The sequence below is a fragment of the Convolutriloba macropyga genome, chromosome 1, assembly GCF_964194025.1.
Source record: "Convolutriloba macropyga chromosome 1, txConMacr16.3, whole genome shotgun sequence".
NCBI classification, from domain to species: Eukaryota; Metazoa; Xenacoelomorpha; order Acoela; family Convolutidae; genus Convolutriloba; species Convolutriloba macropyga.
In genome coordinates, this window is record NC_134468.1 from 86,387,919 (window position 1) to 86,411,563 (window position 23,645).

The 23,645-nt window shown below is 32.6% G+C and overlaps 2 protein-coding genes across 2 annotated transcripts in view; both read left to right on the plus strand.

Moving 5' to 3' along the window:
* Positions 1–23,645, plus strand: part of LOC142353425 (neurexin-1b-like) — a 304,883-nt gene that overhangs the window by 203,491 nt on the left and 77,747 nt on the right. The window lies entirely within an intron of this gene.
* Positions 1–23,645, plus strand: part of LOC142343916 (cullin-4A-like) — a 414,013-nt gene that overhangs the window by 41,082 nt on the left and 349,286 nt on the right. The gene's annotated exons all lie outside the window — the stretch shown is intronic.

Sequence of the window (23,645 nt, forward strand, 5' to 3'; positions counted from 1 at the left end):
ATATATATATATATATATATATATATATATATATATATATATATATATATATATATATTATATATATATATATATATATATATATATATATATATATAAAATATAATATATATATATATATATATATATATATATATATATAAAATAAGAAATTTAACTTATCAGTGTAGATAGAAATTAGCAAACATTGATCACGCTAACAGAGTCTAATTTCGTTTGCCAAAAAGATCCTTCTAAAAAGATGTTCTATTACGCCTCACATAGTTAAATTCTAGATATATAATAATCTAAGAAAAAAGATTACGTAGTAAAAAGATTAAGATTTTTTTGATTCTGTTGCTTTCTTCAGGCCTTGCTAAATTCGTGTTCTGTCGGATTGTTTTCCTCGTTCCATTTTGCGTTTTGTTGAGGTTATCTTACATTGTCGTCTTGATTTGATTTTGATTTATGCCTCAATATTTTTTGCCTCAATATTTTTTGTTTTTGAAAAGAATTTGTATTCATACAAGGAGGCTCGGTAATGTGCGATTGCACATAAGGTTGCGACCCCACTCATCCTTAATTTTTGCATAATTGTCTACCAAATGGGGAACAGATAGAAGAACACAAAAATTCAATTGTTTTCCAAAAAAATAGTTTATGAACGAAAAGATAGCCTCCAAACCAAATAACTCAGTTGAGTTAAAAATAATTCACTAGATTGATGAGATACGCCAATATTAAGAAAGCGAGTTAACATGAACTGCACAAACAAACAAACAACAACAACAAACATTAAATATATCAAAAACTTTGTCCGTTTTAAAAAAACAAAAGTTAATATTAAGGTCAACATAGCGTCAGATAAAACTGAAACTAAACAAAATAACTTGTAATTCATCAGAAAAGACATGATACCAGTCCATAATTAGCTTTGGTAACAATTAGACAAACAAGAACAAAAACAGTAAAGCTAAAAAATTCGCTGTTTTTTTTTAAAACAATTTATTTCCAAGTAATGAAAACCATTAGAAATCAACTAAAATATCCTACAGGTCTCTGATTACCTATGCTACTATAAAAGGACGCTAAGACCTCTCCTTATTCATTTTTTATGCGATTAAAAAATGCAACAAACAAAAATTCAATTAAAACTTGCCAGAAAACGCAGTCGAAGCCGTAAAGCCATATTTTGGCCCTCAAAATATGTTCAATTGCGCCTTCTTTGATCGCAAATAATTATGTACGTGACCACTCATTAATGAGACTAGGTAACAATTCGACAAAAAAGAAAAAATGGCAAAAATAATTAACACTTCTGTGTTTTTTTCAAAACAAAATTATTTCCAAACCAAAAAAGCCATTTGTTACAAATCGAAAAAATTAAATTGGTTCGTTTATTCGTCCGAAGGAAGCCCTTGAGACCTGCAATTATCCAGTAATTTTCCTTCGTTTACGTAAAGAACGTCAAATATGACAAAAATCAGAAATTAATTTACTTTTTATTGTGAAAAACCCGTGTCGAAGCAAGTGAAGTCATAACGAATTCTTTAAAAACATTTTGCGGCAAAAATTTCTTTTGACACCTTTTGTTGACAACAATATTGTCATATTTGACCTCTAGTTAACGAGACTATGTAACAAATTGACAATAAAAAGAACAAAATTGCAAAGTTAGAAAGTTTTTTTTGGAAAACAGTTGTTTTCAAAGACATAAAGTCATCAGCTATCTACTTATATCAGAATATTGGCTCATCTATTCGTTCATGAAAAACCAATGAAACCTGTCATTTTACAGAAAATTTCATACGACTTAAAAAACAAAGTAAAAACTACAGTTTAAGACAAAATTAAAAAATTCAATTAAATTCTTCTAAGGAATGTCGAAGCCGTTAAAACCATAATCTACATCTTTCAGTATTTTATTATGTTCAATTTTTGTTTTTCGGAACGCCAATAATGTAATGTGTGAACTGTCAATAATTTGATAGTATGACGAAACTAGAAAACGAGGAAATTGGTCAAATATCAAAAATGAAAAAATGTGAAATCAATTTGTATGAAAACCAGAAACCATATCTTAAGGCGTAAAAACGCAAAAGAGATTGAATTTTAAATCAGTAGAACGAAGAAGCATTCTTTCTTTGCTGACACTAAGCTAAAAGTTGACGAAAGGATAAAAAAAGCGTCAAATGTTAATAAGCATTTGTTCTGAACTTTTATTAATATAATGAAGATCAGTTTGTTTTTAATAAAAGACCGACTGATTACAATCCGAATTATTTTGGATTGTAACAGTCCAAGATTGGTCCAAAACTAGCCCTGCTAATGTTGTTCGTTCGTTAGGAACACCTAATTTTTCGAATTGTATAGATATAGATAATTTGTTAGTTAAAAATCAAAAAGAAGTGCTAAATTTTTGATAATCAACGAGTAAAGCTAGCAAAAAACGGTAAAGTTTTAATTACAGAGCACTCTCAACGGAAGTTGAAGTAGGCATTGCCCCCTTTTGAGTTTACAAAGATTGTGTTAGTGGTGTTTGGCTGTGTACTTCCGGAAAATTTAATCAAAGTGGACAAAGGAAGCTTATTTCGTGCTGTTTTTGATGAGAAAGGGTGAATTTTGAAATATTTAGCCAAAATTTTTCAGAAAAATTTTATCTAAAAATAGTCAAAATTTTCGACAAAAATTTAAATAAAAATAGTCTTTAAAGATGAAATCAACAGCACTATTCTTCAAAATTTTAAGAGATTTCAGCAAGATTGACAAAATTTTAGGCAAAAATTATGGAAAATGTGAATAAAAACAACGGAATTCACTCTACTTTTCTCAGAAGTTTAAACCTCGATAACTCCCTGCAAAAAACGAAAATAAAAAAAACTTTCGAATTCCATTTTTGGACAAGCATTACAATGAAACCAGTCTCAATTCTCTACGATTAATATATCGATCGGCGAAAATTGTCTGAACCAAAAAAACCCATTTGAGTATATAGTTCCTCCCCCCTCAAGAGGGGTCGGATCAATTATATTCAGTGAATGTAAAAGCAAGTATTTTCCAGTGATTTGCTGCCATGAGAAAAAACAATTTACTATGATTACCAAATCTTGACATTTCTAGTTTAAAGGAATACATTTTTTCATACTGTTTTCCGAAATGAAGTGATCAAATTTCTGGTTTTTGAGTTATTGCCTTTTTTGACTTCTGTTTTGACATTCGGCTTCTCTGAATTTTATCATTTATGTTTTTAATGGACAACAGATGTTGATTGGCGGTGACAGGTGGTGTTTTCAAGTTGTTTAATTGCAATTTTTACACTCATCAAAGGGTAGCTAATGGATGAGTTAGGCACTAACTGTTCCCATGAAATTTTCGTGATTTTTGATTCATTTTATTGGTTTTAATTCATAACTAATCGTTTTAACAACTTGGACAGTTTTTGTTTATCTTAAGATTTAAAGCATTTTTGGGTTTTGCCCCTTATTAAGTTATTTTTGTTGTATTACTTTGTCTCATCAAGGATACGCCTCCTCAGTTACCTACCAGGTAGTTATTGAATCTATTCAATGGTTTCAATCAATATATAATGGTTTGAAGAACTCAGCTTTTTAGTAGTTTTCTTTGCTAACCTGCCATTGAGTCGGATTTATGACAAGCCCAATGTCCCTCTAGTGAAGCATAATTCATTCTGTTTAATTGCTGCAATTAAATTTTAACAGTTTCATTGACTTTGGCACCAATTTCACAATTTTTTTAGTGCTGCTTGCGTGGGTTCTCGCAGTAATTATAGCTGTTAGTGCATATTTACTAGGGCATTGGATTTTTTTCTAATCCTATTAAAGTTTACATTTTTTTTGCTGAGAAGAACAATTAAAATTTCCGCGTGAAATTAATTCTTAGTTTTAAATTTTTAGTTTTCAGTCACGGTTTTTTACATAAGGTGCTTTATTACGTTCCTTATTAAGTTCGTGGCTCAAACAATGATACGTCTTTGTATATAAACATTTTAAGATATATATGTTTTTAACAGAGCCCCAAATTTTTATAGAGCGATATTTTTGCAAGCTCAGCAATTTTATCTGCTAATTTCTGCAGCCATATTTTTAAATTAGAATTTTAGATTGGTAGTTCATTTTCGCAAAACTGTGTTTTGTTTCGATGCATTTGATATTTCGGAAGTTGTGTGTTTGTTTTGATGTGAACAGCAGAGAGCAAAGATTTTTCAATTTTTGAAATGAAAATAGTTTTAATTGTTTTTTTTTGGCGCAGAACCCACAAACTGATTTTGTAATCTTGTCAAAAAGAACACAGCCTGCAACGCAGCTTACCTGTTGTGAGATGTTCATACTTGTTTTTTTGAAAAGTTGACAGCTTAACAGTCTTAACTTTCTGTTTCTTTTTGTTATTGTTAGAACCGCGAGGCAACAAATTATTTCGTGGTTGTAATGCTCTAACACTTTTGTGGAAATATTATGCTTAGGCTATGACTAATTTGTACAAATCTTGGTAAACTAGATATGTTTTATTTTCGTTGTTTATCTGTTTTGACTTGAAGCTTGTTTTCCTTTTACTGGTCTTGGTTCATTTGTCCAAAAAGGTTTTCAGATAGTTATGACAGCGATTGTTTGGGAGCTTTTATCACTGACCAATTTAGAGTCATATGAAGGACCGGAGGCAAAGACCATCACGATATTGAATTTATTGACAGGCATATAATTTAAAAGATGAAAATTTGTCTAGCATTTAGTAGTAGTGTAGTACGAGACTTCAATTGACCAAATAATGGATTCTAATACAACACATCAGAAAGATCGATGCATATGGTACAACCAAAGAAAATTAATCTATAGCTATTACATCTATAAAAAATTAATCACAAAATTAAGAACGGCAAATAGCACAACGACATTCAACGGACCAAGTACAGGTTATGTCCGGATTAAACTTTGAGTCACGTAGTGTGGCGAAAAAACTTTTCAGTAAAATTTTGTAGATGGCTGGTGGCCTAAGGATGTTGAAGTTACCAGTGTCGTTGAAGTCATTCACATAAATTTGTACCCGCTTAAAAAGTGATTTAGCTGTGAGCTGCTTTTTCGCAAGGCTCACTACAATATGATCGTGAGAGTTAGTTCGAAGCATTTTAGAATTTGTCTTGACAGAGAAAAAGTCCTCGAATTTTATGCACGTATTACCCAATGCAATGGAAATAAAGAAGTCGAGATCACGTTCAATCAGTTGGTAGCATATCGGAGTATTATATGACGTACGAAGAAGTGTGCTGTAGTCGTTCCTTCCGTAGTACCACCGTAAACCCTTCCAATAAAAATTTTCTAATAACCTAAGATGGCTAATATCAGCAAACCACGCTTGAGAACCATAAAGCAGAATTGACAAGACACAGGCAGAATATAAATTATACTTGACGCTGTTCGGCAAGCTTGGTAAGGGCACATTGTGTCGAAGATAATTAAAACTTCTTTGAGCCTTCGCTAGCTTGGCCCGTACATGAAAACTCCACTTGAAATTACTTGAGATTTCTATGCCCAACTCACTTGTTTTATCAACTTTTCGTATCAAATTGGACCCAATATTCAAACCACCATCGACTTTTCAGGTACTTGAAGATACACACATTTGTCAATGTTGAAAGCAAGATCATTTTCGGCAGCCCAAATAAATAGCTTATTGAGGTCTTCCTGGCATTTGCTAAGCATGTCTTCTCCCGCATATGCCAACTTTGTGTCGTCTGCAAAGCAAAAACAACTTGAGCGTTCCGGTAAGGACAGCATGTCGTCAATATGCACGAGAAAAAGCAACGGTCCTAAGACGCTGCCCTGAGGAACTCCACTAGTAACCGTGATTTCATCGGATAAAGTCCCATTGACACTTACTCGTTGCGATCTATCACTTAAGTAAGAAAAAGTAAGTTTTTTTCCCAATAATTTTTTCCCACTTAAATAGGAAAAAATAAGTTAAAGGAAAAGTTTCTGACAGAGTTATTTCGTGGTAATGTCTTTACGTAATTCAATTCATATCTTCCAATGAACTAACTTTTATGTTTCAAATTTTTAATCGTTTTTTAAAATTTTATTTTGTCTTCCTTTCTTCAATTGCAAACAAATTAAAATTACAATGTTCGAATTGCAAAGACTAACTAATGCTTAGCTCATTTTAACTTCAACTTTGTGAGACAATGCCAACATATTAAACATGGCTTTGCTTAAACACATTTAACTGTAGGGAAACTATAGAGAATTTGGATATTGTATGGTGTATTGGTTCTGTAAATTTTTTCTACATTTTTGTAGAATTGATAGCGTTCCTATTGTTTAGCTGTTTATTGCGTGAATAGTTTGAAAACTTTTCGAGCTATGATTAAGGCACGGCGAAATAACTTTCGTCCGTGTCAATTCCAATCAGTTGTTCAGTAGGTGCAATATTTTGTTTCAAAGGTTGAAGAGTAATTTTCTAGATCTTGGTTTATCTTCCATGCCTCAATTTTTTCGAAAACAAATTAAATTTACAATGTTTGAAAAGCATTCTATTTTAATCACCAAAAATTGGAAGAGCAGGTTTAATAAATGGTTTTGAAGAGTTTCTTTTCACTGGGTTATTGTATTCTTTTTTAATAAGATAATGAGAAAGCAAAATTAAATCGATATTGAAATATAATTGAGCTCTTTATTAGTGTTTAGATATTAATTTTGCAGATTCAATTTGCTTGATTTCTGTTTGCATTTTCAATTGAGCGAGTTTTGCGTTTTATTTTAAATTTGAAGATTTGATGTTCTTTTTTCCCTGTCTTCTAGGCCTTCAATTGTTGCAAATTACTTGCTAAAGTTGGTTCAAATTACGTATTTCTTCTCAGTGGTTTCCTGTTTTATTTAGCACTGATTTTTGTAATTGACGTCACTCGATACAAATTTTGCTCTTATTCCGAAATTTTTACAACGATTTGTTTATATAAAAGACTAGTGAATATGAAATAGAGAACGTTGAATTTGGAAGTTCTTCTAGTTGTGTGTATTGAAAATAACAGCTAAACAGAACTAAAGTCAACTCTTTCTTTTGGAGATTGAAATTCAATTTTTGACTATCAAAATTGATAAAACATATAACCCGTTGCAACTGGTTAAATAGATTTATACTGAGTAAAAATCATTTAATTGTAACAAGGAGGCTCGGTAATGTCCCTTCCGGCCCCTCCATACACACTTTTGGCTTAATTGTCTACCAAATGAGAATGAGATATTAAACTTTCAAAAACTTAAATATTGTTCAGAAACAGTTGATCTATGAATTTAAAAAAATTGATTCGAACTCAAACCATTTACTGAAGTATTTATTACAACAATAGCGGACCGATGAGACCTGCCATTATTAAAACTACGTAACAAGACAAACAACAAAATCATATATGAGCAACAAACTTTAGTTACATCCAAAATACCATCAAACAGAACCTAAACTAAGCAAATAATCTTTTCTTTTACTACAAAAAGCATGGGGCCTGTCTTTAATGAGACTCGGTAACAAGTAGACAAACGCGGCAAAGTAAAAACAACATTAATAATTATTGAAAGTGAATAATTTCAAATATTTAAATTCATTAGTCATCAACTGAAGCCTTTAAAACGGTTTAAATTCATCCTTATCTGATTATGAAGACATTGAGTCCCGTGATTATCCAGAATATGTAGGTCTACAAAAACAAATGATAAATACAGACGAAAATTACAAAATTCAATTAAATTTTGCAGAAAAACCATTTGTCAAAGCCTTTAAAACAATAAGCAATGCACTTAAAACATTAGATATGTTCAACTGTGCCTTCCGTCAACAGCAAAAATGTGTAACAAGTTGACAAAAAATACAAGCAGAGAAAAAAAAATTTTGTCTATGTTTTTTAAAACAATTGATTTGAAAGTCATCCAAAGCTTTAGCTACCCGATGCAAAAAATAAATAGGTTCCTTTTTCATCCATGCCGCTAGGTCCTTTAATTATCCAGAATTTCTTCCGATTGTAAAAATATATACAAAAACTAAAAATGAACCATTAGTTTCCGATATCAGACGTTGTCAAAGCCGCTAAAATTATCACATATTCACTGGAAAAAAGTGCTATGTTTAATTGTGTTTTTCCTTTAAATGCTAATAGTGTGATATCTAACTTATCAATACTGTGAAAGAAAAAGAAAAAGAACCTAAAAATGTCTCAAAGTGGAAGCCTTTTTGTGATAACTCGTAGTATCAAAGCCGAAAAACTATCGCTTAATAGGCAAAGCCGCAATAAATATTAATTTTCAATTCATTAGAAAGATAATATGACCTGATTTGGCTGACCTTAAGCTACAGTTTGACCAAGAGAGAGAAAAGAAGAAAGAGGCAAAGCTCAATAATCCATTGTTTATTTTGAAAACAATTTTATTAAGTCAAAACAACCAAAAGATTTCGAGTACGACAACTACATAGGTTTCCTTGAAACTCTTTATAAGCCAATTGCGCCTGTATTTAGTAGGCTTTGAATTGTTGTGTTTGTATTTAATGTGATATAAATGCGAAAATATCAAAAAGACAGTCACTGATAATAATCCGAACTATTTATGAACAGTAAAATGAAGATTAGACCGAAACAAGCCTTGCTGTTGCTTTTTGGCCTCTAGGAAGCCGTAATTGTTCCCATAAATTTTTTATTTGTGGATAATTTGGCAAATAAAGCCAATTAACCAAAAATAAATGTTGCATTTTGGATAATTATCAAGGATATAAATTGGCATATAACCGGCACAATTTTATTTCAATAGTAATAATAAAAGAAGCGCTAGAAAATCGCCTTCCTTGAGGTTAATAAAAATTGTATCAGTTATTGATAAAAAAGGCAATTGGTACAATTAATAACAGAATTTAGGATTTGTTAAGCGGGTTTGGGAAAAAGGCCTTTGTGATAATGAATTTCAGAGGTTAATTGATGAAGGTTTAAATGACTTGATATTAATTCTGGATTCAAAAAAAGTCGGCTCATATTGGAAAGTTTTTTTCACTTTGCTTTTTAGCATTTAGTTGGTTTCTATTGATCAGTTGTTAGAAAAAGGTAAAAAAAAAACTTTGTAAACCTGTGAGTTTTTTGTTTTTAACTAATTTTTTTCACCTCAACCTCGATTTTATCAGCTACCCGTTTCCGCAGATTTTCTTTCAAATACATTGGTGATTTTTATTTTATCTCGGGCAAAATTGAATGTGATGCTTATCGTCAATACATCATTGATACCCGATTCATTAGATTTCTTCTCTGCTCTATTATGGATCTTCGCCCGAAAGAGACCTTCTGTGATTAAGAGAAGGAAGTGACAAGACAAATAACAAACTCGAATATGAACAACAAACTTTATTTACATCCAAAATTCCGTCAAATATCGTCAAATAGGACCTAGACTAAACAAATTATCTTTTTTTTTTCTACAAAAAGCATGGGATCTGTCTTTAGTGGACTCGGTAACTAGTAAAACATGACAAACACAAACATGACAAACACTGTAAAGTAAAAAAAAACATTAATAATTATTGAAAAAGATTATTTTCAAATAATTAAATTCATCAGTCATGAACTGAAATCTTTAAAACGGTTTACATTCTTTCATATCTGATTATGAAGACATTGAGTCCTGTCATTATCCAGAATACGTAGGTCTACAAAAACCAACGAGAAAGACGAAAAACAAAAAAATCAATTAAATTTTTCGAAAAACCATGTGTCAGAGCCTTTAAATCAATAAGCAACGCACTTAAAACATTAGATATGTTCAACTGTGCCTTCCGTTAACAGCAATAATGTATAACAAGTTGACAAAAAATATAAGCAGAGAAAAAAATTCGTCTATGTTTTTTAAAACAATTGATTTGAAAGTCATGCAAAGCTTTAGCTACCCGATGCAAAAAATAAATAGGTTCCTTTTTCATCCATGCCGCTAGGTCCTTTAATTATCCAGAATTTCTTACGATTGTAAAAATATATACAAAAACTAAAAATGAAGCATTAGTTTCCGATATCAGACGTTGTCAAAGCCGCTAAAATTATCACATATTCACTGGAAAAAAGTGCTATGTTTAATTGTGTTTTTCCTTTATATGCTAATAGTGTGATATCTAACTTATCAATACTGTGAAAGAAAAAGAAAAAGAACCTAAAAATGTCTCAAAGTGGAAGCCTTTTTGTGATAACTTGTTGTATCAAAGCCGAAAAACTATCGCTTAATAGGCAAAGCCGCAAATAATTTTTATTTTCAATTCATTAGAAAGACAATATGACATGACTTGGCTGACCTTAAGCTACAGGTTGACCAAAAGAGAGAAAAGAAGAAAGTGGCAGAACACAAAAATCCATTGTTTATTTTCAAAACAAGTTTTTAAAGTCAAAACGACCATAAGATGTCGAGTAAGACAACTACATAGGTTTCCTTGAAACTCTGTAGAATCTAATTGCACCTGTATTTAGTAAGCTTTGAGTTGTTGTGTTTTGTATTTAATATGAGATAAAAGCGAAAATATCAACAAGACACAGACTGATTATTATCCGAACTGTTCTTGAACAGTAATAAGAAGATTAGACCGAAAGTAGCCTCGTTGTTGCTTGTTGCTGTTTGGCTTTTAGGAAGCCGTAATTGTTCCAATTTTTTTATATATGGATAATTTGGCAAAAAACGTCAATTTATCAAAAATAAATGTTGCATTTTGGATAATTATCAAGGATAAAAAATAGCATATAACTGGCCTAATTTTATTTCAATAACAATCTTAAAAGAAGCGCTAGAAAATTGCCGTCCTTAAAGTTAATAAAAATTGTGTCAGTTTTTGATAAAAAAAGTCAAAATCTTAAGCCAAAAATTGGATCAAGCTGTTTAATAACACTAATATATCTATAGAGGAAAAACCAACAACAATTTCGTTAACAATTTAAGCATTTTTTTTCAGCAAGATTGGAAACACAAATAGCTTAAAAATACGGGAACCTTGAACAAAAACGAAAGATAATCAGTTTAATGTTCACAAAACTTTAAATCTCTATAACTCCTTGGAAAAAACAAAAAAAAATGTTTTATATTTTCTGCGCTGGACGGGCTTTCCAATGATATCACTCTCAACCCTCTACAATTTATATATCGGTCGGCCAAAATTGATTGAACAAAAAACCAATTTGAGTATATAGTTCTTCCCACACTAAAGTGGATCGAAATACTGATCCAGTAAAATTACTTATAGCCGATTTCAAGTAAAAATTTGTTTTTGTTATCGCTAGTATATTTTTTAGTGCTATTATTTCGGGTGTCCCACTCTTTAACCCAAATTGCTAAATACCGATGAATTCACTCCTCTAATTCTAAATATAATTGGTACAATTAATAACAGATTTTAGGATTTGTTAAGCGGGTTTGGGAAAAAGGGCTTTGGGATAAAAAGTTTCCGAGGTTAATTGATGAAGGTTGAAATATGTTATTAATCCTGGATGGAAAAGAAGTAGACTCATATTCAAAAGCCTTTTCATTTTGATTTTTTGTATTTAGTTGGTTTGTTTTAATCGGTTGTTAAAAAAGGTAAAAAACTTTCTAAACCTCTGAGTTTTTTTGTTTTTTATTAATTTTTTTCTCTTCAACCTCAATTTTATCAGTTACTCGCTGCCTCAGATTTTTTTCAAATAAATTGGCGATTTGTTTATCTCGGGTAAAATTGAATGCGACGCTTGCCATCAATACATCATTGATGCACGATTCATTAGAGATCATCTCTGTACTATTGTGGATCTTCGCCCGAAACAGACCTTCTATGGTTAAGAGAAGGAAGTGAACTGATTTATTTTTCTTAAATGCTTGTATCCTTTATTAATTCAAATAAGCAAAAATGAATTTCTGAATAGTCCTAAGGGGGTCAATGCGACAACTCTGTTTACGTGATCTCTGTTGCAGATTGGAAAAAGTAGATTTTTTGTTTGCTCAATCTATAACCCTGCATCATTAGTTATAATTCACATACTAACCACCCAACACTATTTATTAAGGTGTATAATAGACAACTGTTTTTTGATGTATCGAGGTATTTATGATTTGAATTGAGGCTGAATGCCACTGAGTGAAAACATCAATAAGAACGATCACAAAAACAGTAGTCTAATTTGGTTAATTTACATGCGTATGCGATTTTTGTGTCCGATTTCATTTTTGATCTATAATTGGATATTGTTATTAGATGTTTGGGTTATTGGACATTATTTTTAGGCGGTTTTGCCCGGATTGGTTCGGAATTAGTTGATATGGCTCAGAATTCAGTGTTGCTTTTTTTATTAACGGACACAAAAATTACGTACGTCAGTAAATTAAAAGTAGTTTTATAGATCAGAACATGATGTGATTAATTTATTCCGAAAAAATCTTGTATAACGGCCGAACGAGCTTTCGACTTATTGCAATTAATAACAGTTATACGTAATAAAATTATTCTGTTTTAAAACTTCAGTATAAAATTTTGGTTAAAAAGTTCAGAATAAAAATTCCGGTTCCCCTGAAATTATGATTCCAATACGATTAATTTTGTTGATAATCGTTTCATGCGTTTGCTTAGCGTTATACAAGAACACATCCGATTTCATATTGCAATCTTAATTTTAAAAATTTGAACTGTGACGCTTATACTGAATTGAAATTTCGCGTTATGAACTTTTTATTTATAATGTGTGACGCAAGTTTAGAGTGCTTTCGCAAACTATCGAACATTTCATCAAAACTAATTTCTAGTAATTGTTGTCTAAATTTAATTACTCTCAAACTACGCTCCATGTTTTAACATTCAAAGCGAAATTTGTATAATCGATTGCATCGAAAATCGTCGAGGCCAAATTGACGTCATAAAATATGAAAGTTGATTGCTATTGCGCCAATTTCACAAAGCGCCTATTTATGTTTTTCCTGGTTTCTTAGAATTCATATGAAAAAGTGTCGCGAAAAAGCAGTGGTGTTATAATTAACATCTAAGGGTTCCTAGATAATAGGGGCGACACCCCCAAGCAGGTTGTGGCAAGTAAAATGGCTATGTGATCTTCAGAGAAAAACGTTTTTTGGTACATGTTGTCAGATCAATTAAACTTACATGAAACGTCAACGTGGTAATTCCACAATGCAGGCATGATAGTTCTTAAATGTTTCGAAACCGGCGTCAAAACGTGCTGCGGAATTGGTTAGAGCTCCAAAGATATGCTCAAGGTATATTTGTCAATCATTGTGTTTATTCCTAAATAAATTTGTCGCTAATAAATGAGAACAAACCTATCCACAAGAGTGTTTCTTCAGTAGTTTTCTAAACATTTGTTTTGCTCTTTGTCCTAGTTTTTCGTCGGCGCTAAAACTTTTTGCTCTCAATTCCACTTTGTTTTGGAGCTTTTTTTAAACGAATCGCTGAAAGATTTCACTTGAGTGGGTCTTAAAATAATACTCGGTTTATCACTTTTGCTAATTGTAACGATTTTAATTATTCTGATTGATTAATTTTTACTATACTCACGTAAGAAATCTTCATCAGCAAATTATACCATTTTATCTCTCTCGTTATTTACTTGAAGCTTGAGAAACAGGTTATCAAGTTTGAGGGCTAGGGTTTGCCGCCCATTCCTGGTCACTCTACAAAAGCTACCAAAGTATCATAGATTTAGCAGATTGAGAAACTGAGTTGCAGAACAGTTTATAATAATCTTGACACGAGGATCAAGACAAGAAGCGAGGAAGGAATTGAAATTTTAGGTACTGCTCTAGGCTCTCATACCATTTTTTATCGTGTCTACAGAAACGAGTCTACGGCATAAAAGAATTGTTGATATTTTCGCATATATGAGTGGTCTTTGTGTAGCTAGATAGTATTTTGTTTCATTTCCGTATTTGCACATGTTTATTAATTCCTCTCGAACGAAGTTTGAAGCAATTATTGATACGTAATTGTTACGTGTTGATTTTTTATGCAAAGGTTTTGCTTGACCATTTTGAATTGTTGAGTGACTTTTTCGCCCTTGACTTATTCGTTTGGTGTAATCGATATTTCTGTCCAGTAGAAATTCTCTAGTAATAGTTAAATGAAAAGCGTTTTTAGTGGTTTTAGTGGCATATAATAACCTCTAATGGCGTTGAAACCACCTGGGTAAATTTAGTTAGCCCTCCTTCCCAAATGAAGCACGCTGCAATGTGTTTGAGCTCCCATCATTGGTTCAAGAGCATTTGCTCAAACGTTAGTCCGTTATGTTTTTGCTTGACAATCATCTGCGCTCGTCAATGAAATAAACGGCCAAATTTGAGAGAATTCACTCCAGTAGTAAAGAAAACGTTGAAGAAATGTAAAACTGCTATTTCAGAACTAGTTCAAAGGTAGCCTGCTAAGCAGGTCAACCTCTCGAATTTTAAAACGCACTTTTTGATTATTTTTCCAGTTCTGAGGATGGTCGTCAGCAGCTCCTCTACCACCTCCAGAACTACAGTTGCCTCAAATTGAATTTCGTGCTGCTCGTAAAAATAGATTTTGTGTCATTTTTACGACGTTTCAAGAAAAGGTTCGCAAATAAGAAGTTCTAGATATTTTGGGCAATCTGGCTCTATTTTCTCCTGACTGTGAAAATTTGATCAAACATGAGACAAGTTTTGTCTGCTTGCAATACAGCTATTTTTTACCCATCAGTGAGCACAAATTTCTGTCAACTGAGAAGAAATCCAGTAAAAGTGACATTTATTTGCCTCTCCGGAGTCCGGATTACGCGGCAGCAGATTTTGATGTGACCATCAGTTTAACTTTGGAATCAAGTTTTTATGCAAATGCGACAGAAAACAGCGGTTCTGCTATTTTAGTTGTGAATGCAGAAAGCACAAGCAGCACGCTTAGAACCACGTTGATGTTGCTATCTAAATCACTCATTGTTTTCTTTTCGGGATCTGTTCTGTTTACCCCCCCCCCCCCCCCCAGCTTAGTGAGCATAAATTTATTATGACCCCCAGGCGCTCGTGCTTTTTTCTTTCTTAGTAACGTGCTATATAACAACATATAATTTGTAACTGGGGGTCATAAAAAACACTGGGGGGGGGGGACAGAATAGATCCTCTATTCGTTCCGAGGAACTTCCAAGACTTTTCGAAAGACGCAGTAGCGAGTCTTCGTGTTTGCCGAGTAAAAAAATTTTCCGGGCCGCAGGTTTATGTAGCTAGCTCAGGTAACCCCATTTATAGAAATACGCAAGTGCCCTCTCGTTGATTGCACAACTCTTAATAATGAGAGTTGGTTAAAAACCAAGACTTTAGAAATTGGAAGTCTATATGCACAGAAGATCGTCTAATTAGTGAAGGCCGGAAATTTCTAAATTCCAAGAGTTCATTCATAGACTGGATCGTTTCTGCGTTTATGCGTAGATTAGTTATACTAGTTGGTAGAGTTTTAAAGTGTTTATAGTGAATTGTTCAGAAAGCAACTAATAATTTGAGGGCATTTTATTGGGTTCATTTTGAGGGACCGGAGGAGGGTATTGTGTTCATGTATCTATGGAGCACTATGCATTGACCCGCAGTTTTTGGGCTAAATATCAGCAAAAATTGAATCAAAATTTTGATCAAATTAGTTCAATACAGAGAATTTGTGTATAGCGACTCCAGTTGATAATGATAGTCTTTTTTTAAAACAGTTCGAATTATAACATTTTTCATCTGACAAGTCTTGAACCTGTTTTTCGCGTTGAGTTTCTTTCTCTTATTTTTGCCATTTTCAAACATGCACGTTGCGTGTTTACTTTACGTGTCTATGTAGAAGTCATTTCAAAATTCTTGCTTGACATCTGGAACCGCTACGTGGTTCTCGATAAACATCGGAAGTGTTCGGTGACTTCAAGCAGAGTCAAGTGACCTATTCTTAAGAAACATCCGTTAGATGTTTTCACACTGATATTTTGTCCTTTGCTATTATTTTTTTGCTAGTTATCTTTTTCCGATAGTGTATATCAGAATGTAACTTGTGACCTTGAATCGCAAATTGCATGAATTTTTTATTACCGTTGCCTTCATTCGCTGCATATCTCGAATATCTGCAATAAAGCGTATCTGTAATTGACTTCAATTTTTCAAAATTGCACAAATTCTTTCATAAGTTCAAGTTTATTGTGTTTGAAACCAAAAATAATAAAGTGCGTGCTTTTAAAAAATTATTCCTTTGTTCCGTATTACTGTCACTTATCTCTCGCTACTCAAGCTGATTTTCAAGACAAAATAAAAATATGAAAAGTGTTCTTATTTAGAATTCAAAACAATTTTGCAAACAAAATATGATTTTGCAGAGTGTAAGGACATTTCTTTTATGTGAAATAAATTGGATGTTATGATCTGAAGGAGAACCCAAGGTCGTCAGATTGAAAGCTTTAAAATTTTTGTCAAAAGGGGGAATCTTTGACGTCGTCAACAGTTTTTTTTCAGTGTACATTTTCTGAATGTTTGTAACGTTTGCTATTGGTTTAAAAACATGTCAAGAAGCATTGTTGTTTTTTTTATGTTTTATAAATAGATTCATGGTTTTGATGGTTGTTCAGTTTTATGGGAGGGATTTTGAAAGGCGTCTTCAACGGCGATTTTTGCTTGAAGATATCTTTGAAATTGACATTTTCCCTTTGAACGCTCTCTAATTAAGTCTTGTCACCGGGGGAGGTGGGTGGCTGAGTGGGGAGGAAAAGACCCGTATTTCACTTCGCATTTTTTGGGGGGGCTGATGTGGTTCGAAATCGTCCATATTTGGTTATGAATTTCTTCCGTGGTCAATGGAGAGGTCGGGGGGGGGGGAGTGGGAGGGGTAAGGGGTAAGATTTAGTGAGGCAGCTCGTGAAATTAGTGGACATTTTAACATAAAGAACCCTTAACGTCGCTTGTTCTGTTATATTTGGGCATGTAATAAATACTAACTACTATTCAACAAATCCCTTGAAAATATTCGCTTTTAAATTCGTCCATAGTTTTTTGTTGTCCGTGATCTTAAGACTAGCCGCCGCTGTGTAATTTATATGAGTAGGCGTGTAGTTTGTGTGGTGATTATTTTGCGCGCGATATAATCAGGGGGAGACGTGAAGTAATTCAATTAGGGATCGAACTGTTGATGGAAATGCGGTAAGGCCCCCTGCAAAGGGGGATAAGGGGCGAAAAGGGTAGGAAAAGGGGAAATAGACAACAATAAAACACTCCCCCATTTCATTAGTCTTTGTACCCTCATTCTGAGAGGCTACCCATCTATACCACGAGTAACATCCCTACTTAATGTGGGATTAACAGGGGTGGGGGACAGTGAGCTAATGCACTCTTTTGAACCGCCCTCGTATTGTTTATTAATAAAATGAGACAAACTAATTTGTTGAATACTAGTTATAAATGGAGAGTACTAGTTATAACTGAATTGTTACAAGAAAACGGTTTTTGTATCTTAATCTATGACTTCTATTTTAAAATTGCCGTCGTGGTAATTTATTTGGCCTTTTTGGTTAATTTTTGATCAAAAACTCATTTTCTCAAAGCTGTTTAATGGTTTCCCGAACTAACCCATTTTTTCAAGGTTACAATCATGGCAAATATATTTTTTCAATATTCAGTTGATAGTTAATGTGCTTAATATATCATACATATAAAGTGACCGCCTGTGAATTGTTAACATAATTTAGTTACAACCAATACGGCTAAATAAGTAGTAGAAAAATGGAATAGAACAATGTTTTTGCCGAAAATATCATTCTTTAATTGTAATACAATTTTTAGTAACTCGAAAGTCTAGTCGCATCGGTATCATTTTTCTGCCGCATTTTTTGCTTCTGCTTTTTCTGAACGTTTTCAACGCGATTCATATGATGTCGAAATTACGTTGAGCCCTCAAACATATTATGTGACCGTGTAATTTGGCTCATTTCAATTTTTCATCAGCATTCAAAAATTAGTATAAGACCTCTTGTTGCAACTCTTGAGTGGGGGGGGGGGGAGTAGTATGTGTTCTCAACAGTTTTTTCTCGGTTCAGTCAATTTTGGCCGATCGAAACAAAAATATTCTGAGTACAAATTTCTTCCGATTCCAGTTACTGAGTTTTAAATTGTGCGGTACTTTTGTCATTCTTACTTCTTCACTGATAGATTTTTGATATAGTTTCAACTTAAATGTCGCAAATTCCAAGTAGAATTAATACGAAAAACTTTTTTATAGCGGGTTATTAATCAACATTTCCATTTAGTCTGAATTTAGAAAACTTGAAAGGGAATGAGCACAGTTATTATAAGGAACGTGAACGAACTCGGTGTTGGAGATATTTTTGTTTACTTTTATCTACGGAAGTTTGAATTACGACTCAATTTCCCTGGTTCAATTGCGACACAACCTGCGATTCTTGTCAGTAGTTTTTTAGTCAAAATTTTTGAATGAAGTTTCGGCTAAATTTTATGTCATTTTGCACTAAGGTGGCCAATTTGTATACACTAACAAACGTTTCCAAACGGGTCCAATTTTGAGACAAACTTTTTTTTGTTTTTTCAAATAACATTTCTGTATAAATGATTACAAATTTTGCTAGGATAACAATTTTTGTACAAAATTCTGCTCCGCTTTTTCAAGATAACCATTATTATAAAGCATTGTTTTTAATTTTCTGATATCAAAATTTGCTTTCGTTCTTGTGGTTTAGTTCAAAGATTATTGCAATTTACGGATTTAAGGAGTCTGTTAAAAAGACCAAATTCACTTGAGTATATTTCTTTTTTACTTGCTTGAAAAAATTTTCAAATTGGGGTTTGCAGTGTGCTTTTATTGAGTTTTTTATTCAGCGAACGGTATGTGAGATTGGGTTAGGCTGCTAAATCAAAACTCGTCTTCAATTTTTTTTGCTCTTTTTACGATTTTTTGAATAATTTTTGTATCAGTTTTTTTGCAGAACAACCTTGATCCATCGGTTTCTGAAAAGCATATCTTTAACTGAGAGTTTTGAAAAATTGCACATACTGCTCGTGTGTAATTGTTATGTAAGTGGGCTAATGTTTAGTTTTGAGCATCGTAAGTTTTAACGATGTGATATATACTAAAAGCTTGATTTGTTTCACTGGAAGGCCGAGTTTTTATGCTCCGTTTTTTCTAAACATTTACTCACTCTCAAGCCATTTGTCATTTGACTTTTTATTGTTTTTGGAACCTTTTAGTTGTTATAGAGACTTTATATTTTGAATCAAATTTTGTTTTCAATAGAGCATATTGAGGCAAATATTTTTCATTGTTTATGTCTGTGCAACAGTACATTTTAATATTTTTTATTTACGTCTTTTGTCTTCTTTGACCATATTTTTTTAAGATTTTTTATTTTTGTTTTTCACATCTACTGAAAAATTTGTTGAGGCAAATATTTTTCGTTGTTTATGTCTGTGCAACAGTACATTTTAATATTTTTTATTTACGTCTTTTGTCTTCTTTGACCATATTTTTTTAAGATTTTTTATTTTTGTTTTTCACATCTACTGAAAAATTTGTTTTTGATCTTTCGGTTATATGCTCTAGGACTAAGCTATAACACTTTTTCTGGAATTGTCATTTTTCTTCAAGTTCATCACTTGCTTTAATCTTGAAGTGCGATGTTTCAGTGAGCATTGGTTTGCTATAGTGCCATCGCAATTCATCGATAGATCGATATTAAGTCAATTTGTTTCCAGCATATTCCTGTTAATAAACCTGCTTTATTTATTGTGTATTTTTTTAAAGCTGAAATCGTCCCTGATTGTGTCATGTTTTATTTCTTTTTGTTGTACCCGTACTCGCCAGTTAGCTTTTCTTTGATGTCCATTTTTGTTAGTGTTGACCAAATAATTTTTTGGATATCTCATGAACAAGTAATTTGAAAATTTATATGTTTCAAGGTTTTCCGACCATCATAGCCTACACAAAAAGGGCCTCACATTTTTCAAATTTGTTAGCTTCTTGAGTAAACTATTAATATCATACAAGAAGTTTTTGATAAAATATAGCTCACTCTACATTTTTTCTGTTTTTTTTTCTTTTTCGCAGTTGATCCTGTCTTATTCTGTCATTAATAGCCACCTCAGTTTCTCAGCTGGCTATTATAGCGCTCGTACTTTTTTGTTTTTTTGTCGTACTAAAATTTTTTCGCTTTGCCTTAGTTCACAACTTGTTCAACATTTTGCGTGAAATCTTTTTGACTTCTCTAGGCTAGTTTCACTCTTCTCTCATTCTGCTAAAATTGTTTTTAGACAGCAGTTGCTCAGCAAAGCAATTCAAAGCCCAATTTTAGATGCCCGTTACTCGAACTTTGTTCTTAACTCTTATTGTGCTTGTTGGTATTGATACTAGCCCTTGTGTTGTCTCACTGCAAAACAGCAGTATGTTCAGCTCCAAAATGGCATCAAAATAGTTCACACTTTAAAATTGTTTGTGTACAAAAATCGTTTTTTCTTTGGTTTTTTGTCTTCTTTCAATCCCAATCTTGGTTATGGGAGTCAGCGATGGCTATTTTCTGGCAGTCCGCCGGCTGTGTTTGCTTTTTGATAATCTATTTGTCAAATAGTTCATTTTACGTCCGACTTTCCGAAAAGCCATTTTTGTGTTTAATTTTAGATTCCGAATTTAAATAACTCTAGTTAATATAGGACGTTCGGGTCGATATTAATTCGAAATTGTCTGAAATATCAGGATGTAAAGGAAGTGTATTGTATGACAGAGAGGGGGTTAATTTTCATATTTACGAATAATCCCACAGGTACTTGAGAATATTTTAATTGGTAATTTTCCAATTTACTTCCGCTGTCAGCATCCAAATTTTTTAGTTGTTACTTTTTCATTAACAAGGACAAATTGCTCGAACCTATTATTACGATTTATTAGAAAGATATTTCCAATCTATTTTGTTTCGTGCCCCCCCCCCTCCCACTTTAAATTATGTATTGTTATATAGCACCGTTACTTTGTAATAACTGGCACGTACGCCTAGAGGGTGGGGGGGGGGGGGGGGTAGAATAGATATTTTTTTTTCAAAAAATTTTTTATGCAGTAGTTAAATATAATTGGCATACTTTTTGATTGATAATGCTTCTTGTATGCTTGCTATTCCTGGTTATATTTATAATTAGCCGTAGCTTTTATGCTAAAAGTTTGCGCTTTAACGGCAAAGGGCTTTCTGTGAACAAATAACGCATAACTTGTGAGCTAATCATTTTTCTTCGTAAGTGTTTTCCAGTAGAAAAAGTCAATATATGCTGACGCAGCTTGGTTTTACTTTTTCCACTTCAAATAAAAAGAAATTTCTTAAAGCTGTAGGTTACATAAAACTATCAAACTTTCATTGTCTATACTTATAAAGATGACCAGATAAGACAGTAGGCACGGTGTTGGAGCGGATTTAACACGGGCCCAAGCCCTGAGTTCTGTCGACTCAAAAAACGTTTGACAAATTTTCAGAAACATCAGAAAGAAAGAAGAAGGAGGCTCGCTAATGTGCGATGGCACATAATGTTCCGACCTCGCTGATCCGCATTTTTTTCTCAATTGTCTACCAATTGAAGCAAAGATAGAGTGCCTTTAAAGAGGTAGCTCATATTATGTTACTTAAACTTTGATAAGACAGACGCTTATATAAAAAATGGTTCATACTAGTGAGATCATATTTCTTTATTCCACTAGAAATGAACACTCAAACGAGACGACAGAATTCGAAATCAACTCTAACTCAATTTCTCAAGTAGAAAAAGCAATTGAGACTACATTTTGAACTCTTAGTTTAGACTTATAATTGAGTGCTGATGAACAAATGCACATGAACAGATTCATATAAACACATGCGAAATAAAAACTTCAAAAATCCTGAATGAAACTTTGGTTTCATTGAAAATTTTTGGTGAATAAAGTAAAACAACCAAAAAGAACCTTAGCAAGTTCCAAAACCTAAAACCACCTAACACAAAAGCAGAGGCATGAGTATGAAACTTAGTTTCATTGAAAATTTTTGGTGAATAAAGTAAAACAACCAAAAAGAATCTCAGCAAGCTCCAAAACCTAAAACCACCTAACACAAAAGCAGAGGCATGATTATGAAACAGCCAGACAGAGATTAACCTGTGAGTCAACAAAACATTGTTGAAGGGCAAAGGTTTTCCAAACTCTGTAATTTTGAATCAAAGTTGAAAAGCAATTCTTTGTCAAACGGACGAATTATAAATCTTCAATGACGTGTCTTCAGAAAATCGTTTTGACGTATCAGCAATCAGAATGATTAATAGTTCCCATTGTAAACAACAGATTTTGACCAAATATGCGAAATGTGTCAAAACTAAACAGAGACTAAACTAGAAAATTCTTCACTAAACTTTACGAAATTAAAGGGCGTTAATTTCAAATCTCTAATTAGGTCTTAATTGAAACTGAATTTTAAATAAAGATATACCTCATTTTTTATTTAAGAACACTTTCATTTTTTTTAATTGGAGGGCAAGTCAGCAAAAAAACAGGAACGGTCACACCCCAAGTTTCACTTTTATTTTAAAAAGTTATTGTCCAGTCTTAAAAACTACTAGCTATGAACTGCATTGATAAGTTTACTTTCTGTCGCTGCGTTTCAGGGACTGAAACGCACGAAAAATGCAACGAAATTGCACCAATTATTGTACTTTGTTACAAGAAGAATGGGAACTGCTATTATTGAGATCATTCATTAGTCAGACCTACTGAAAAAGAAAACTTTTAATGTCAAATCTCGAAACATTTACTTAAACAAACATTTTTGAAGTAATCATTGTCATGCACCTTAAAAAGGGACATTAAGTAGTTTCAAAAGACCTGTTTAGTTTTTCAATAAGACCCATCAGTATTGGGACCTAATGCAAATACAATAATACATGGTGTCGAAGGCAACAATAGCAGTAGTTGCCGATAGACAGACCAATTAATACGAGCACATCTGCACAATTAGCGCCAATACATTTATACATCGCATTTACCAAAACTACTAGTTCAAATTTTTTAATTTGATTTTTGATATGTCCTTGAAAAATGAAAAAAAAAAAATAAGTGTACAAAAAGAGGGTTAAAAACAGTGATATCAATTTCACTTGAATAAACGCAACGGCAGACATTAAATAAAATTCAATTCTATTTAACAATCTGAAAACCGACAATTGTTTCAAATAAACCTCTTATGTGACCAAACTACAAGTAATGCAGTCCAGACATCACTCAACATCTATCCGGTTTTCTATTTAAATTGCAAATTGTATAGTCTCATTATTATTCAGCTGGCTTGGCCTCTAATTAATCTGGATTAGATTCTTAGATCTCAACTAAGATTTGTAAGTGAGTGCAGAAGAAAAATACATGACTTCTGCACTCAACTCGAAATTGAGAACGCAATTGCAAATAGAGGTCACCCAAACAGCATAATCACACGCTAAGAAACCCTTGAGTATCTTAACAAATCGTATAAAAGTTTGAAAAATTGAAAACACCTCGTAGAAGTTTTCAACAACTATAGCTACTAAGAGGAAGTGCACAATGTAGATTATGAAACAAGTAGAACCTCATGTCAATTAGTATAATTTACAAGTCGACAATTTAATATTTAGTTACAATTTGTTTAACTAACTTTTTTTTTGTTT